Genomic DNA, 16350 nt, shown 5'->3' on the forward strand with positions numbered 1-16350 from the left:
CATGTTAGAATCACCTTTGGCAGCGATTACAGCTATGAGTCTTTCTGGGTAAGTCTAAGGAGCTTTGCACACCTGTATTGTACAACATTCTTCAAGCTCTGTCAAGTTGGTTGTTGATCATTGCTAGACAGCCATAGATTATCAAGCCGATTTAATTTAAAACTAGGCCACTCAGGAATAGGGCTGTTGCGGTGACCGTATTACTGCCACACCGTCGGTCAAATTCCACATGACCACGGTAATTAGGCTTCTCCAAGCTCTGATGCTGATCATTAGTAGCCTACCAAACTTGCTAACTGCCTGGTACTCAGCACTCTATTGTCCCTCTAATCACTCTGACATCAATGCAAATGTAATGCAAATCTAATAAAAGACTTCATGAGAGCCCATGAGCTCATTTTGCACAACATTTCTATAGGTTATGTAATTGCAAGAGAAAACAGAGTGATGGCTACTAATAAAAAGAGGATCCATCAGCTTTCTATAGGCTAGGCCTACTGTAGTATCTTGAATAGATCAACATATAATTGGAGGACACAGGATATAATCTTTACTTGTCATTTATTAGGAACTGATTTACACCACTATCTATCATGGAGACCAATACTCAACTCTATTGCTCACAGAACAGTCACCAATCTAGGACCGGTGATAGCGCTACATATTGGTTAGATGAGCCAGCATCATTTATCACTCTATAACAGCTACTATATTTGTTTCTCAACTTTCGTAATATTAAGCACATTGCGTCTCTTTACAACAGGAGTAGAGCCTACCTGGCTTGCATGAAAATAAACCATTTGCTATTTAAGTGCATAGATATGCATTTTTTTCCCACTGCCTTGGTTCAATACAGGTGCATGGTAACAAATGTCACAAACAGTACCAGTCAAAAGTTTGACACACCTACTCATTCAAGGGGTTTTCTTAATTTTACTATTTTCATACATTGTAGACTAATAGTGAAGCCATCAAAACTATGAAATAACACGTATGGAATCATGTAGTAACAAAAACAGTGTTAAACAAAGCTAAATATTTAAGATTCTTCAAAGTAGCCACCCTTTGCCTTGATGACAGCTTTGCACATTCTTGGCATTCTCTCAACCAGCTTCATGAGGTAGTCACCTGAAATGAGTTTCAATTAACAGGTGTGCCTTGTTAAAAGTTAATTTGTCGAATATCTTTCTTTCTTTCTTAATCGATTTGAGTCAATCAGTTGTGTGGTGTCAACGAAGGGGTGGTATACAGAAGATAGCCCTATTTGGTAAAAGACCAAGTCCATATTATGGCAAGAACAGTTCAAATAAGCAAAGAGAAACAACAGTCCATCATTACTTTAACACATGAAGGTCAGTCAATGCGGAAAATGTCAAGAACTTTTAAAGTTTCTTCAAGTGCAGTCGCAAAAATCATCAATCGCTATGATGAAACTGGTTCTCATGAGGACCGTCACAGGAAAGGAAGACCCAGAGTTACCTCTAATGAACTTATCCTCTGCAGCAGAGTTAACTGCACCTCAGATTGCAGCACAAATAAATGCTTCACAGAGTTCAAGTAACAGACACATCTCAACATCAACTGTTCATAGGAGACTGCATGAAATCAGGCCTTCATGGTCAAATTGCTGCAAAGAAACCACTACTAAAGGACAACAATAAGAAGAATAGAGTTGCTTGGGCCAAGAAACACGAGCAATGGACATTAGACCGGTGAAAATCTGTCCTTTGGTCTGATGAGTCCAAATTTGAGAATTTAGGTTCCAACCGCTGTGTCTTTGTGAGACGCAGAGTAGGTGAACGGATGATCTCCGCATGGGTGGCTCTCACAGTGAAGCATGGAGGAGGAGGTGTGATGATGCTTTGTTGGCGGAACTGTCTGATTTATTTAGAATTCAAGGCACACTTAACCAGCATGGCTACCACAGCATTCTGCAGGGATACGCCGTCCTATCTGGTTTGCCCTTAGTGGGACTATCGTTTATTTTTTTCAACAGGATAATGACCCAAAACACACCTCCGAGCTGTGTAAAGGGCTATTTGACCAAGGAGAGTGATGGAGGGCTGCATCAGATGACCTGGCCTCCACAACCACCCAACCTCAACCCAATTGAGATGGTTTAGGATGAGCTGGACCGCAGAGTGAAGGAAAATCAGCCAAAAAGTGCTCAGTATATGTGGGAACTCCTTCAAGACTGTTGAAAAAGCATTCCTCATGAAGCTAGTTGAGAGAATGCCAAGAGTGTACAAAGCTGTCATCAAGGAAGGGTGGCTACTTTGAAGAATCTCAAATATATTTGGATTTGTTTAACACTTTTTGGTTACTACATTATTCCATATGTGTTATTTCATAGTTTTGATGTCTTCACTATTATTCTACAATGAAGAAAATAAAGAAAAACCCTTGAATGAGTAGGTGTCTCAACTTTTGACTGGTACTTTATATTATTTAGTGTATGTAAAGACTAGATTAAATCAAGAATAGTCTGATGGGTGACAATATTAGTCTTTCACTTGTGAATGATACCCAGCATAAGAAACCATGCCTTTTTTTGCAACTTAATGGAATCATAGTCACACACCTCATGTAACCTAGCCCATGGGCGTGTATGTTTTAAGAAAATTCGAGGCATTATCAAGTGCTTGTGAAATTGTGAATGAGAGACTATTGGAGTGTACCGCCTGAGCAACAAACAAAGCAGAGCTCATGACTTTCAAGCAACTTTTTAAAAAAAAATCATCATTTGTCTCATCATGCAGCCATTCAACGCAATAAAAAGATCTAAACAAAAAGCCCAATGTTTGTAGAACTAAAAGTTACATTAATAACTCTAAATTAAGCATATAGGAGGACCTATTTCTTTATTAACCGCTCAACACAGAATAGCAGCATGTGCGCACTCCCTCAAATGTTATTATTTTCTTCTGAAATAGACGTCATTTTCTTCATGTGATGCTTCTTTAGACCCGTCTAAAATAAATAATGGATTTACTGTGAAGGTGTAGGCTATATTCCATGGATTTACTGTGAAGGTGTAGGCTATATTCCATGGATTTACTGTGAAGGTGTAGGCTATATTCCATGGATTTACTGTGAAGGTGTAGGCTATATTACATGGATTTACTGTGAAGGTGTAGGCTGTTTTACATGGATTTATTATGCTTTTTTTTTTTAAATGGCTAGTAGGCTATGTGGAAGCCAGGAGATGCTAAATGTGTTTATGTTAATTAACGGTAAATTACCGTGAGACCAGTTATTTTCTTGACAATCACTGACTGCCGAAATTTCGTGACCGCCACAGCCCTACTCAGGAACATTCAATGTGGTCTTCGTAAGCAACTCCAGTGTATATTTGCCCTTGTGTTTAATGTTGTTGTCCTGCTGAAAGGTGAATTTGTCTCCCAGTGTCTGTTGGAAAGCAGACTAAGCCAGGTTATCCTCTCGGATTTTGCCTGTGCTTAGCTCTATTCTGTTTCTTTTTATCCTAAAAAGACTCCCTAGTCCTTGCCTAGGACAAGCACACCCATAACATGAAGCTTGAACATATGAAGAGTGGTTCTCTGATGTGTTGCGTTGGATTTGCCACAAACATACCGCTTTGTATTCAGGACATGAAATTAATTTCTTTGCCACATTTTCTGCGGTTTTACTTTAGTGCCTTATTGCAAAACAGAGGCATGTTTTGAAATATGTTTTTTAATGTACAGGTTTCCTTTTCACTCTCATTTAGGTTAGTATTGTGGAGTAACTACAATGTTGTTGATCCATCCTCTGTTTTCTCCCATCACAGCCATTCAACGCTAACAGTAATAAAGTCCCCATTGGCCAAATAGTGAAATCCCTGTGCGGCTTCCTTCCTCCCCGGCAACTGAGTTAGGAAGGATGCACGTATCTTTGTAATGACTGGGTGTATGGATACGCCATCCAAATTCATTAATAATTGCACCATGCTCAAAGGGATATTCAATATCTGCTTCATTTTTTTTTACCCATGTACCAATAGGTGCCCTTCTTTGTGAGGCATTGGAAAACACCCCTGGTCTTTGTGGTTGAAACTGTGTTTGAAATGCACTGCTTGACTGAGGGACCTTACAGATAATTGTGTGGGGTACAGAGATGAGGTAGTCATTCAAAAATCATGTTAACTATTACTGCACGAAGAGTGAGTCCATGCAACTGATTATGTGACTTGTTAAGCGCACTTTTACTTAATAACTTATTTAGGCTTGCCATAATAAAGGGGGTTGAAAACAATCTAATCAAATTATTGTCACATGCGCCGAATACAACAGAATACAACCTCACAGTGAAATGCTTACAAGCCCTTAACCAACAACGCAGTTAAGAAAAATAAGTGATAATTAAAAAAAATAGATGTAAAAAAAGAAAAAGGCATAGTTAAAGAGCAGCAGTAAAATAATAGTAGCGATGCTCTATACAGGGGGTGCCGGTACAGAGTCAATGTGTGGGGGACAGATTAGTCGAGGTAACTGAGGTAATATGTACATGTAGGTAGAGTTATTAAAGTGACTATGCATAGATAATAACCAGAGAGAAGCAGCAGCGTAAAAGAGAGGGTGGGACAATGCAAATAGTCTGGGTAGCCATTTGATTAGCTGTTCAGGGGACTTATGGCTTGGGGATAGAAGCTGTTAAGAAGCCTTTTGGACGTAAACTTGGTTCTCCGGTACCGCTTGCCGTGCGGTAGCAGAGAGAACAGTCTATGACTAGGGTGGCTGGAGTCTGACCATTTTCGGGGGCCTTCCTCTGACACTGCCTGGTATAGAGGTCCTGGATGGCAGGAAGTTTGGTCCCTGTGATGACTGGGCCGTACACACTACCCTCTGCAGTGCCTTGTGGTCGGAGGCTGAGAAGTTGCCATTCCCGGCTGTGATGCAACCATGCTCTCAATGGTGCAGGTGTAGAACCTTTTGAGGATCTGAGGACCCATGCTAAATCTTTTCAGTCTCCTGAGGGGGAATAGGCTTTGTCGTGCCCTATTCATGACTGTCTTGTTATGTTTGGACCATGATAATTCGTTGGAGATGTGGACACCGAGGAACTTGAAGCTCTCAACCTGCTCCACTACAGCCCCGTCTAAGAGAATGGAGGCGTGCTCAGTCCTCCTTTTCCTGTAGTCCACAATCATCTCCTTTGTCTTGATCACATTGAGGGAGAGGTTGTTGTCATGGCACCAATTGGCCAGGTCTCTGACTTTCTCCCTATAGGCTCTCTCATAGTTGTCGGTGATCAGGCTGTTGTGTCGACAGCAAACTTGATGGTGTTGGAGTCGTGCCTGGCCATGCAGTCATGGGTGAACAGGGAGTACTGGAGCCCCTGAGAGTACACACCTCTCAGGGGCTCCAGTGTTGAGGATCAACATGGCAGATGTGCGGTTACCTACCCTTACCACCTGGGAGCGACCCGTCAGTAAGTCCAGAATCCAGTTGCACATCAAGGCATTCAGTCCCAGGGTCCTTAGCTTAGTGATGAGCTTTGAGGGCACTATGGTTTTGAACACTGAGCTATAGTGAATGAATAGCATTCTCAAATAGGTGTTCTTTTTGTACAGGTGGGAAAGGGCAGGGTGGAGTGCAATAGAGATTGCATCATCTGTGGATCTGTTGGGGTGGTATGCAAATTGGAGCGGGTCTAAGGTTTCTGGGATAATGATGTTGATGTGAGCCATGACCAGCCTTTCAAAATACTTCATGGCTACAGACGTGAGTGCTACCGGTCGGAAGTCATTTAGACATGTAACCTTAGTGTTCTTGGGAACAGGGACTATGGTGGTCTGCTTGAAACATGTTGGTATTACAGACTCAGGTCAGGGAGAGGTTGAAAATGTCAGTGAAGACACTTGCCAGTTGGTCAGCGCATGCTCGGAGTACACGTCCTGGTAATCCGTCTGGCCCCGCAGCCTTGTGAATGTTGACCTGTTTAAAAGGCCTTACACACATCGGCTACGGAGAGCGTGATCACACAGTCATCCAGAACAGCTGATGCTCTCATGCATGCTCGTCTGGTATGCTTGCGTCACTGGGCAGCTCGCGGCTGTGCTTACCTTTGTAGTTTGTAATAGCTTGCAAGCCCTGTCACATGTGACAAGCGTCGGAGCAGGTGTAGTACGATTCAATCTTAGTCCTGTATTGACGCTTTATCATGAGATATCATGAGATATCATGAGATATCTCCTTTATTTACGCTTTATCATGAGATATTGCTCACCTGAGGTAGAGTACCTCGAGACTTCCTTAATATTAGATTTTGTGCACCAGCAGTTTACAAATATACACAGACCGCCACCCCTCGTCTTACCGGAGGTGGCTGTTCTATCTTGCTGATGCAGCGTAAACCCCGCCAGCTGTATGTTATCCATGTTGTCGTTCAGCCAAGACTCGGAGAAACATAAGATATTACAGGATATTCATAATCGTAGCTCGTCTATTTTGTTATCCAATAACTGTGCGTCAGATCCTTACAAGGCACCACGACCCACGTCCCCGATATCTCCCTCTCTTTCTCCTGTGAATGACGGAGATGTGGGCCTTGTCGGGTGTCTGAAGTAAATCCTTTGCATCCGACTCGTTAAAGAAAATAATCTTCGTCCAGAACAAGGCGAGTAAACGCTGTCCTGATATCCAGAAGCTATTTTCGGTCATTAGAGACAGTGGCAGAAATATAATATACAAAATAAGTTACAAATAATGCGAAAAACACACAATATAGCACCATTGGTTAAGAGCCCGAAAAACGGCAGCCATCTCCTCCGGCGACATTCTGTTGTATACTTAATGACTAAAGATATTTCAGTTTTTCATTTTAAAATTAATTTGTAAAAAATACTAAAAACATAATTCCACTTTTGACATTATGGGGTACTGTGTGTAGGCCAGTGACACAAAATAGAAATATAATACATTTTTAATTCAGGCTGTAAAAATGTGGAGAAAGTCAAGAGGTGTGAATACTTTAAGGCAGTGTAGAGCACTAAGCTATTGGGATGAAAAGCATGATGTAGGCCTTTATATTTCCATTAACACACTACTGATAATTCAGTTCCCACAGAGCCTGGCAAGTGGCAACACCAGGGTTGTGAGTTCGAATCCCACAAGCATCACATAGTTTACTGGAAATGGCTTTGGATAAAAGAGCCTGTTAAAATGACCATATGACTATCATAAAACAATACAACAGTTATAAAAATGTGGAGAGACTGCTAGATGTGGCCTATTGCTATGCATCCTGGAATGATTAAGCTAGATGTGGCCTATTGCTATGCATCCTGGAATGATTAAGCTAGATGTGGCCTATTGCTATGCATCCTGGAATGATTAAGCTAGATGTGGCCTATTGCTATGCATCCCAGAATGATTAAGCTAGATGTGGCATATTGCTGGGCATCCCGGGAATGAGGACACACTAGTGCTCTGGGTGTAGATGGGGAAAGTGTTCACGTGAGGAAGTCCTCAGGCGCTCTTCTCCGTACTGGATGGTCTAATTTATATAGGCCTCCCCATCATCGCTCATCAGAAGTGCAATGTCTGTTTTAGCAATTTAGTCTAATATGGGTTAGGGTTAGTTAAATCTGGGACAGAGAGATGCTCACACACAAGCTCATTCATACGCTAAGTTTCATTCTCACAGACATACACACAATCATACAAGTGCATACCACACACATGCTTGAACACCACAGAGAACCACACATGCAATGCTTAGGGGAACGTACAACTAATTTCTCTTAAACACATCTTCCTAAACTGAGCAAAAATATAAACACAACATGTAAAGTGTTGGTTTCATGAGCTGAAATAAAAGAGGCCAGAAATTTTCCATATGTACAAAAAAACATATTTCTCTACAATTTTGTGCACAAACATCCCTGTTAGTGAGCATTTCTCCTTTGCCAAGATAATCCATCCACTTGACAGGTGTGGCATATCAAGAAGCTGATTAAACAGCATGGTCATTAAATGCACTTAAAACTAAATGCATGCTCTTCAACCGATCGCTGCCTGCACCTGCCCGCCCGCCCAGCATCACTACTCTGGAAGATTCTGACTTAGGTGTGTGGTTAGACTGTAAACTCTCCATCCAAACTCACATTAAACATCTCCAATCAAAAATTAAATCTAGAATCGGCTTCCTATTTCACAACAAAGCATCCTTCACTCATACTGCCAAACATACTCTCGTAAAACGGACCATCCGACTGATCCGACTTTGGCGATGTCATTTACAAAATAGCCTCCAACACTCTACTCAACAAATTGGAGTCTATCACAGTGCCATCCGTTTTGTCACCAAAGCCCCATATACTACCCACCACTGCGAACTGTATGCTCTCGTTGGCTGGCCCTCGCTTCATACTCGTTGCCAAACACACTGGCTCCAGGTCATCTACAAGTCTCTGCTAGGTAAAGCCCCGCCTTATCTCAGCTCACTGGTCACCAAAGCAGCACACACCCGCAGCACGCGCTCCAGCAGGTATATCTCACTAGTCACCCCCAAAGCCGCCTCTCCTTCCAGTTCTCTGCTGCCAATGACTGGAACGAACTGCAAAACTCTCTGAAGCTGGAGACTCTTACCTCCCTCACTAACTTTAAGCACCAGCTGTCAGAGCAGCTCACATATCACTGCACCTGTACATAGCTCATCTGTAAATAGCCCATCCAATCTACCTCATCACCATACTGCATTTATTTATCTTGCTCCTTTGCACCCCAGTACCTCTACTTGCACATTCATCTTCTGCACATCCTACCATTCCAGTGTTTAATTGCTATATTGTAATTACTTCACCACCATGGCCTATTTATTGCCTTACCTCTCTTATCCTACCTCATTTGCACATGCTGTATATAGATTTTTCTACTGTATTATTGATTGTATGTTTGTTTATTCCATGTGTAACTCTGTGTTGTTGTATGTATCGAATGCTTTGCTTTATCTTGGCCAGGTCGCAGTTGCAAATGAGAACTTGTTCTCAACTAGCCTACCTGGTTAAATAAAGGTTAAATAAAATTACAATAAAAATTACACAGGTGCACCTTGTTCAGAGGACAATAAAAGGCCACTCTAAAATACAGATGTCAGATGTCTCAAGTTGAGTGAGCATGAAATTGGTATGCTGACTGCAGGAATGTCCACCAGAGCTGTTGCTAGAGAATTGAATGTTCATTGAAGGTTCAATACCATAAGCCGCCTCCAATATAATTTCAGAGAATTTGACAGTACGTCCAACTGGCCACACCACCACAGACCACGTGTAACCAGCTGAGACCAGCCACCTGTACAGCTGACAAAACTGTGGGTTTTTGCACAAGCAAAGTATCTCTGCACAAACTGTCACAAACCATCTCAGGGAAGCTCATCTGCGTGCTCATCGTCCTCCCAAGGTTCTTGACCTGACTGCAGTTTGGTGTCGTAACCGGCTGCAGTGGGCAAATGCTCACCTTCGATGGCCACTGGCACACTGGAGAAGTGTGCTCTTCACAGATGAATCCCAGTTTCAACTGTACTGGGCAGATGGCAGACAACATGTATGGTGTCATGTGGACAAGCAGTCTGCTGATGCCATCATTGTGAACAGAGTGCCCAATGGTGGTGGTGGGGTTATGGTATGGGCAGGCATAAGCTACGGACAATGAACACAAGTGCATTTTATCAATGGCAATTTGAATGCACAGAGATACCATGATGAGATCCTGATGCCCATTGCCGTGCCATTCATCCGCCGCCATCACCTCATGTTTCAGCATGATAATACACGGCCCCATGCCGCAAGAATCTGTACACAATTCCTGAAGCTGAAAATGTACCAGTATGGCCTGCATACTCACCAGACAAGTCACCCACGGAGCATGTTTGCTCTGCATCGACATGTACGACAGCGTGTTCCAGTTCCCGCCAATATCCACTAACTTTGCACAACCATTGAAGAGTGGGACAATAATTCCACAGGCCACAATTGACAGCCTTGTCAACTCTATGGGAAGGAGATGACGCGCTGCACGAGGCAAATGGTGGCCACACCAGATGCTGAATGGTTTTCTGAACCACACCTACTTTTCCCCCCCAAAGGGTATCTTTGACCAACAGATGCATATCTGTATTCCCAGTCATGTGAAATCCATAGATTGTGAATAAGAAATGAGGCTTCATTTATTGTAGCTGAGGAGGTTATCTAAGTTAATCTGAGAACAAGGCTTCCTAAATTCTAATCAGCATATTGAATGCGCGATACAAGCTGGTAGCATTCTGGACCATTGCTACTGTAACTTCCGCGATGCTTACAAAGCCCTCCCCCGCCCTCCCTTCGGCAAATCTGACCATGACTCCATTTTGTTGCTCCCATTCTATAGGCAGAAACTAAAACAGGAAATGCCCGTGCTCAGGTCAACCAACGCTGGTCTGACCAATCGGATTCCACGTTTCAAGATTGCTTCGATCACGTGGACTGAGATATGTTCCGGGTAGCCTCAGACAATAACATTGATGTATATGCGGACTCGGTGAGTGACTTTATTAGCAAGTGCATCAGAGATGTTGTACCCAATGTGACAATTAAAAAAATCTTCCCTAATCAGAAACTGTGGATTGATGGCAGCATTCGCACTAAACTGAAAGCGCAAACCACCGCTTTTAATCATGGCAAGACGACTGGAAACATGACTGAATACAAACAGTGTAGTTTTTCCAAGGCAATCAAACAAGCAAAGCGTCTGTATAGAGACAAAGTAGAGTCGCAATTCAACAGCTCAAACACGAGACGTATGTGGCAGGGTCTTCAGTCAATCACGGATTACGAAAAGAAAACCAGCCCCGTTGCGGACATCGGCGTCTTGCTCCCAGACAAATTAAACAACTTCTTTGCTCACTTTGAGGACAATAGTGCCACTGACACGGTCCACTACCAAAGCCTGTGGGCTCTCCTCCTCCATGGCCAATGTGAGTAAAACATTTAAACTTGTTAACCCTCACAAGGCTGCCGGCCCAGAAGGCAACCCTAGCCGCATCCTCAGAGCATGCGCAGACCAGCTGGCTGGTGTGTTTATGGACATATTCATCTCTCCCTATCCCAGTCTGCTGTCCCCACATGCTTCAAGATGGCCACCATTGTTACTGCTCCCAAGAAAGCTAAGGTAACTGAACTAAATGACTATCGTCCCGTAGCACTCACTTCTGTTATCATGAAGTGCGTTGAGAGACTAGTCAAGGATCATTTCACCACCACCCTAACTGATACCGTCAACCCACTTCAGTTTGCTTACCGCCCCAATAGGTCCACAGATGCAATCACCATCACACTGCCCTACCCATCTGGACAAGAGGAATACGTATGTAAGAATGCTGTTCATTGACTAGAGCTCAGCATTTAACCTCTCTGGGATATGTGGGACGGTAGCATCCCACTTGGTCAAAAGCCAGAGAAAATGCAGAGCGCCAAATTCAAATAAATTCCTATAGAAATCAAACTTATTAAATCTGTAAGATATCAAATTAAAAGCTACACGTGTTGTGAATCCAGCCAACATGTCAGATTTCAAAAAGGCTTTTCGGCGAAAGCAAACGATGCTATTATCTGAGCATAGCACCATAGTAAACAAAAGAGAGAAAACATTTCAACCCTGCAGGCGTGACACAAAATGCAGAAATAAAAATATAAATCATGCCTTACCTTTGACGAGCTTCTTCTGTTGGCAGTCCAATATGTCCCATAAACATCACAAATGGTCCTTTTGTTCGATTAATTCCGTCCATATATATCCAAAATGTCCATTTATTTGGCGCATTTGATCCAGAAAAACCGGTTCCAACATCCGCAATGAAAAAATCTCAAAAGTTACCTGTAAACTTTGCCAAAACATTTCAAACTACTTTTGTAATACAACTTTAGGTATTTTTTAAAGTAAATAATCAATCAAATTGAAGACGGGAAGAAAACAAAACCGAAGCTTTCTGGTCTTGCACCTCTATCAAACAGTACACATGAAGTGACACTCGTTCAAGATGGCCGTACTTCTTCTCTACACAAAGGAATAACCTCAACCAATTTCTAAAGACTGGTGAATTCCAGTGGAAGCGGTAGGAACTGCAAGCAAGTCCCTTAGAAATCTGGATTCTCATTGAAAACAGGGTGACCTCAAAAAAAAAAAAAATCTGAATGGTTTGTCCTCGGGGTTTCGCCTGCTACATAAGTTCTGTTATACTCACAGACATGATTCAAGTGTCAGAGTGTTTTCTATCCAAATCTACTAATAATATGCATATCTTATCTTCTGGGGATGAGTAGCAGGCAGTTGAAATTGGGCATGCTTTTCATCCAAAATTCCAAATCCTGCCACCTATCCTTGAGAAGTTAACACCATAATACCCTCCAAACTTGTCATTAATCTCAAGACCCTGGGTCTCGACTCTGCCCTGTGCAACTGGGTCCTGGACTTTGACGGACCACCCCCAGGTGGTGAAGGTAGGAAACAACTTCTCCACCCCACTGATCCTTAACACTGGGGTCCCACAATGGTATGTTTTCAGCCCTCTCCTGTACTCCCTGTTCACCCATGACTGCGCAGCCATGCACGCCTCCAACTCAAATCATCAAGTTTGCAGACGACACTACAGTGGTAGGCTTGATTACCAACAACGATGAGACTGCCTACAGGGAGGAGGTGAGGGCCCTCGGAATGTGGTGTCAGGAAAATAACCTCACACTCAATGTCAACATAACAAAGGAGATGATCATGGACTTCAGGAAACAGCAGAGGGAGCACCCGCCCCCCTTCCACATCGACGGGATAGTAGTGGAGAAGGTGGAAAGTTAAGTTCCTTGGCGTACACATCACGGACAAACTGAAATGGCGCAACAGCGCCTCCTCAACCTCAGGAGGCTGAAGAAATTTGGCTTGTCACCTAAAACACAAACTTTTACAGATGCACAATCGAGAGCTTCCTGTCGGGCTGTATCACTGCCTAGTACGGCAACTGCACCGCCATCAACCGCAAGGCTCTCCAGAGGGTAGTGCGGTCTGCACAACGCATCACCGGGGGAAAACTACCTGCCTTTCAGGACACCTAGAGTACCCGATGTCACAGGAAGGCCAAAAAGTCAACAAATATAATCAAGGACAACAACCACCCGAGCCACTGCCTGTTCACACCACTATCATCCAGAAGGCGAGGTCAGTTCAGGTGCATCATTGCTGGGACAGAGAGACTGAAAAACAGCGTCTATCTCAAGGCCATGAGACTGTTAAACAGCCATCACTAACAGAGAGGCTGCTGCCAACATACAGACTCAAAATCTCTGGCCACTTTAATACATTAAATAAATGGATTTAATAAAAAGGTATCACTAGTCACTTTATATAACGCCATAACATATCCTACATTACTCATCTCATATGTATATACTGCTCTATACCATCTATTGCATCTTGCCTATGCCGCTCTGTCATCGCTCATCCATATATTTATATGTATATATTCTTATTCATCCCTTTACATTTGGTGTGTATTAGGTAGTCGTTGTGAATTTATTAGATTACTTGTTAGATATTACTGGAACTTGAAGCACAAGCATCTTGCTACACCCGCATTAACATCTGCTAACCATGTGTATGTGACCAATCAAATTTGATTCGGGCCAAATTAATTTATTTCAAATCGACCGACTTATATGAACAGTAAACTCAGTAAAAATTATTGCACGTTGCGTCTATATTTTTGTTCAGTGTAAATTCAGGAGGAAACAGTCCAAAAACAAAAGGAAAATAAAAAAAGTTAAATATTCTAATCCAACTATTTTCAGATATTCGTTCTTTATCACTCTATGGGAAGTGGGAAGTTTATGGGAAGTTGTTAGCCTGTGGTTTTTATAGTAGAAAGGACAGCAAAGCAGCTTCCACTTGCGATAAATAGTTTCCTGAGTTGAACAGGGGTGGGTGGGTCAGTATTGTTTTGAACACCAGAGCCTACCCCAAGACCTATAGACATGACAGGTTTCCTGAGTTGAGCAGGGGTGGGTGGGTCAGTATTGTTTTGAACACCAGAGCCTACCCCAAGACCTATAGACATGACAGGATTCCTGAGTTGAGCAGGGGTGGGTGGGACAGTATTGTTTTGAACACCAGAGCCTACCCCAAGACCTATAGACATGACAGGATTCCTGAGTTGAGCAGGGGTGGGTGGGACAGTATTGTTTTGAACACCAGAGCCTACCCCAAGACCTATAGACATGACAGGATTCCTGAGTTGAGCAGGGGTGGGTGGGACAGTATTGTTTTGAACACCAGAGCCTACCCCAAGACCTATAGACATGACAGGATTCCTGAGTTGAGCAGGGGTGGGTGGGACAGTATTGTTTTGAACACCAGAGCCTACCCCAAGACCTATAGACATGACAGGATTCCTGAGTTGAGCAGGGGTGGGTGGGACAGTATTGTTTTGAACACCAGAGCCTACCCCAAGACCTATAGACATGACAGGTTTCCTGAGTTGAGCAGGGGTGGGTGGGACAGTATTGTTTTGAACACCAGAGCCTACCCCAAGACCTATAGACATGACAGGTTTCCTGAGTTGAGCAGGGGTGGGTGGGACAGTATTGTTTTGAACACCAGAGCCTACCCCAAGACCTATAGACATGACAGGTTTCCTGAGTTGAGCAGGGGTGGGTGGGACAGTATTGTTTTGAACACCAGAGCCTACCCCAAGACCTATAGACATGACAGGATTCCTGAGTTGAGCAGGGGTGGGTGGGACAGTATTGTTTTGAACACCAGAGCACCAGAGCCTACCCCAAGACCTATAGACATGACAGGATTCCTGAGTTGAGCAGGGGTGGGTGGGACAGTATTGTTTTGAACACCAGAGCCTACCCCAAGACCTATAGACATGACAGGTTTCCTGAGTTGAGCAGGGGTGGGTGGGACAGTATTGTTTTGAACACCAGAGCACCAGAGCCTACCCCAAGACCTATAGACATGACAGGATTCCTGAGTTGAGCAGGGGTGGGTGGGACAGTATTGTTTTGAACACCAGAGCCTACCCCAAGACCTATAGACATGACAGGATTCCTGAGTTGAGCAGGGGTGGGTGGGACAGTATTGTTTTGAACACCAGAACACCAGAGCCTACCCCAAGACCTATAGACATGACAGGATTCCTGAGTTGAGCAGGGGTGGGTGGGACAGTATTGTTTTGAACACCAGAACACCAGAGCCTACCCCAAGACCTATAGACATGACAGGATTGGTGATCCTCATGAAGCCTTTGGTGCGTCTTAACATAGTTATTCAATAGAACAGTCAATAAACTAATTATTTGAGTGTGAAGCAGTGTGTCTTGTCAGATGGGAAGAGAGAGCGAATTGTTTGCTCTGTTACATGTATGACAGAGCGACAAGCGTTTCAGCCCTGTGGTCGGCCAAGCTTAGGGTTAGGTATGTACCATGTTTTGTGCTGCTACCATGTTGTGCTGCTGCCATGTGTTGCTACCATGTCGTTATCATGTGTTGCTGCCTTAGGTCTCTTTATGAAGTGTTGTCACTCGTCATGATGTGTGTTTTGTCCTACACAAAATGTATGTGTGTGTGTGTGTGTGTATATATATATATTTTTATCCCAGCCCCTGTCCCTGCAGGAGGCCTTTCGGTAGGCAGTCATTGTAAATAAGAATTTGTTCTTAACTGACTTGCCTAGTTAAATAAAGGTAAAAAATCTATATAAAAAGGTCTCAGCCCTCTGGTCGGCCAAACTTAGCAGAATCATCAACTCTCGGCTTGGACAGAGCTGACAAAACGCTCAGGATTCTTCACATGCTTTGGCCATAAAAGGCAGAGGGAGGGAAACCTCACCTCTTATTGTGGAGAAAGCTAGATGCACGTGCACACACACACTGAGGGGGGACCAGTTGGAGACACAGACACACTGGGGGAGGGGACCAGCTGGACACCACTCACACACACACCAGACACCACTCAAAAAGTAGAGAAAGAACAAGAACAAAGGATTTTCTGCTGTGGAGGAATCTAATCAGAGACACATTTCCATCTATTTTTAGACCACGTTTCCAGGGTGTGTGTGATCAGCCTGGGAATTGGGGGGGGTTGAGGATTAATGTGTTGTGACAGCAGCTATCTCCTGGGATGTGTAATGATTTTAAAGTTTAGGCCTAGAGGGAGGGCATTCACATTGCACAGAGACGGTACAAAAACACAGTGCACACACACACACTGGGGATCACAGTATCCTACTTGTTGGAAGAGGGAGCATGTTTCTCAACATTCAAATAAATCAACCTGTACTGTAGTTGATAGATGAGACTGATTTCAAAATTAGAACATTTTCA

General features: G+C 43.4%; 1 protein-coding gene across 1 annotated transcript in view; it reads right to left on the reverse strand.

The window, feature by feature from the left end:
- cdc42se2 (CDC42 small effector 2) overlaps positions 1–16350 on the reverse strand; it is an 83863-nt gene that overhangs the window by 14988 nt on the left and 52525 nt on the right. The gene's annotated exons all lie outside the window — the stretch shown is intronic.

The sequence above is a fragment of the Oncorhynchus tshawytscha genome, linkage group LG20 (assembly GCF_018296145.1).
Source record: "Oncorhynchus tshawytscha isolate Ot180627B linkage group LG20, Otsh_v2.0, whole genome shotgun sequence".
NCBI lineage: Eukaryota > Metazoa > Chordata > Actinopteri > Salmoniformes > Salmonidae > Oncorhynchus > Oncorhynchus tshawytscha.